We start from the raw sequence: 3400 nt of genomic DNA on the forward strand, positions 1-3400 counted from the left end.
AAAACAGGGCCACGCGTACGCGCACTCCAGCGCACGCGTGGATGGCCACAAAACTCATCGACGCGCAAGCGTCATACGCGCGGACGCGCGGGTTGAAAAATACCCAAACGACGTGCAAGCGTCAGCCACGCGTACGCGTGGGTGCTCTTGCGCCCCAGGCACAAAACTGGCACAACTCTCGGGAAAATAGCTGGGCATTTAGTGCAGCGCATCGATGCGCCCGCGCACACCACGCGCACGCGTGGATAGTGCCTTCTTGAAGAACGACGCGTACGCGCCAAGTGCGCCTACGCTGGAGGGTCATTCTGCTAAAAATTTTCTAAGTTAAAAGCTGCAGAATTTACAGATTCAACCCCCAATCTTCCGACGGACATAACTTTCTCATTTTAAATCATTTTTCACTCGTTCTTCAAACGGCATGGACATCCCAGATCCAATTTCATTTCTAAACAGATTTGGCACAAAACAGAGATCCGTAGTCCAAGTTATGTCCCGTCAAAGTATGCCCAAAAACCATGTTTTCATACAAAACCACTAGGTGCCATTTTCAAAACAAGCCATTTTCAACTCTTTTCAAAATCAACCAAAACATGCCAATTTCAACCCTTTTTGAAATCAATCAAAATGTACCAAAATCCACATCAAGCCATCCTCAACTCACACATTGACACTTTACCAAAAATTCCCAAAACCACATCTAACCATTTTAACACTTCTCAATCAAATGGCTAAAGGACAAACACAATATCATGTCATACATCCTTCCTCATCCCAATTTCCAATAATACCATTTGCAATCAACCATCATTATACGTAATCAATATCATACTCACTATCACGTGATTTCACCCACAAATCAACCTTAATCATTCCACAAGCATATATCACAACATACATATCTCTAATGCATCATCATACCATCAAGGCATCAATAATCATAATCACATATATGATCACATAATATATCTCAACCGAACCAAACATACCTCGTCTACATAATTTTACCCAAAATTACCAAATTCCACACTTCAACTTCTCAAACCTTATTATTCAATAACCAACCTAATCATTCATATATTCATTATCTGAAATTCATCCAATCACTTGTGCCATCATACAATGCACACATCGACTTACCTTTCTTACCTCTTTCCGGCCTCCGGCCCAAAATTCACGGCCTCCGGCCCAATTTTCACAATTTAAATGCATAAACCACAAATCAATACTCATTACCCAGTACATCAAATTCTCAATACACCAAGCATACAAGGTCACACAATTCTCAACCCAATCATTAATTCACATTACATATCAACTATGCATATTAGCACCAACCATTTACACAATCCAAACTTAATCCTAGGGGCATCTAGCCTAGGAATTCTCATCACAACACACGGTATTTAAATGAAACTTAAACCGTACCTCTTGTAGCCAAACCAATTGAGCCTCTTCTTTGGAATTCTTCACCAACCTTAGCTCCAAGCCTTACCAAAGCTCCTCAAGCAATACCAATCTCCCAATTGTGCACCAACATCACCAAATACACTAACATAACCAATGTCACATACATACATCAACCTAGGGCTCATAAAAATGACAAATCACAAGGGTTTGAGCACTTCTTACCTCAGCCCATATGAAGTAGGGATAGAACCCACTTAGAATCCATGTTGGAGTATCCCTAAACACCCAAAATCACAAGATTTCAACACTAACTACCCAAAAACGTGTAATAGTGGGGAATTTCGAAAACTGGGCAGAGATGAATGAAATACTCACCACCAAACTTAGATATAATTGTAGAGGATAAGAAGAGTAACGCGTGGCCACAAACGGCTCGTCAATCGAAGCTCCGTAGCTCAAGTTATGGTGGTTTGAAGATCAAAGAGAGTTAGGTTTTCTCTCTTCTCAAATCAGCGCCCCAACCCTTCTTTTTAGGGTAAAATGAGCTGAAATGCTCACAACTAATGTTTATATATGTTGGGTCTTGGGCCCACTTAGGCCCGGTTCACTTATTTTTGCCCATTGGCCCAATTTTGGGCCAAAACCTTTAAGATTAGCGCTCTAAATCGCACTTTAAATATTTCTACCTTCCCTAATTATAATTCCTCATTTCTTAATCTTATTTACCCATAATCAATTTCCTCAGTTGTAGTACCAGACAGATCTCAGCCGGTATTGCCGGTCAAAATTCCACTGCGCACTTTTACGCAGAAAACTATATTTTCCGACTCGGAAAAATTCACTGAATCCAAATATCATATTTAAATTATCAAATTCCAATTGCCAAATCTTCTAACCATATTCGCTCCTATTTAACTTATTATTTACTAAATTTCGGTTAGACCGGGTATTACAGAAGACACCAGGGAAGAGTAAGTTGCTCGTTTCCTTGGAGCTCTAATGAAGCTGAATACCAAGCTATTTGGTACAAAGCCTCTGGAGGAAGAACCTCCACTGCTTAGCAAAAAACTCCATGCTTTGGTTCAGCAAGAGCTACCTCAGAAGCTTCCAGATCTTGGATGCTTTCTGATTCCTTGCACCATAGGTACTATGACCTTTGAAAATGCTCTATGTGACCTAGGGTCAAGCATCAACGCCCTACAGGGAGCAGAGACCTGGCGTTGAACGCCAGGAGGAAGGGAGTCCTTGGGTGTTCAAACGCCCTATGGGGAGCAAAAGCTGGCATTAAATGCCAGACACGGAGCAAGGCTGGGCGTTCAACACCTACAAGGGGGCAGAGAACTCAAATTCCCTAGCCTCTCAGGACCAGTGGGACCCACAGAATCTCTACTTACCCCACCTTCTTATCTTTCTCACTTTCCCTCTTCCCCACACACTCTCTTCTCCATACACCCTCAACCAATCACATCCCCATCACCTTTTTCTCTTCCCAAAACCCTTCATCACTCCCAACCATTAATTCCCACCAACCTCACCCATTTCAAATTCAAACCATTTCCCACCCATTTTCCTTCCCTCATAACTGAAACACCATGGTTCAAGAGAGACTCTTGGATTTCAGTCTGGAGAGTGTAAAAGTGGCACTCAAATTATCACAAATGCTAGGAGACCCACACTTTTACACTAGAAGGGTCAATACTGACCAAAGGTTGGACCAAGTGCTTACAGACATTTGTGTGGAAGGAGCACGATGGAGGAGGGATGCGCAAGGCAAGCCTTCCCAACTAAGAAGGCTTGACCTCAAGTCTATAGCTAGAGGATGGATGAAATTCATACAACTCTCGATCATTCCAACAAGTAACCGTTCTGAGGTTACTATAGACCGAGCAATAATGATTCACTGCATTATGCTTGGGAATGAGGTGGAGGTACATGAGGTGATACCTCAAGAGCTGTACAAGGTGGCAGAAAAGCCCTCCACCCAAGCGAGGCT

Source organism: Arachis hypogaea, chromosome 19, assembly GCF_003086295.3.
Source record: "Arachis hypogaea cultivar Tifrunner chromosome 19, arahy.Tifrunner.gnm2.J5K5, whole genome shotgun sequence".
Classification (NCBI taxonomy): Eukaryota; Viridiplantae; Streptophyta; class Magnoliopsida; order Fabales; family Fabaceae; genus Arachis; species Arachis hypogaea.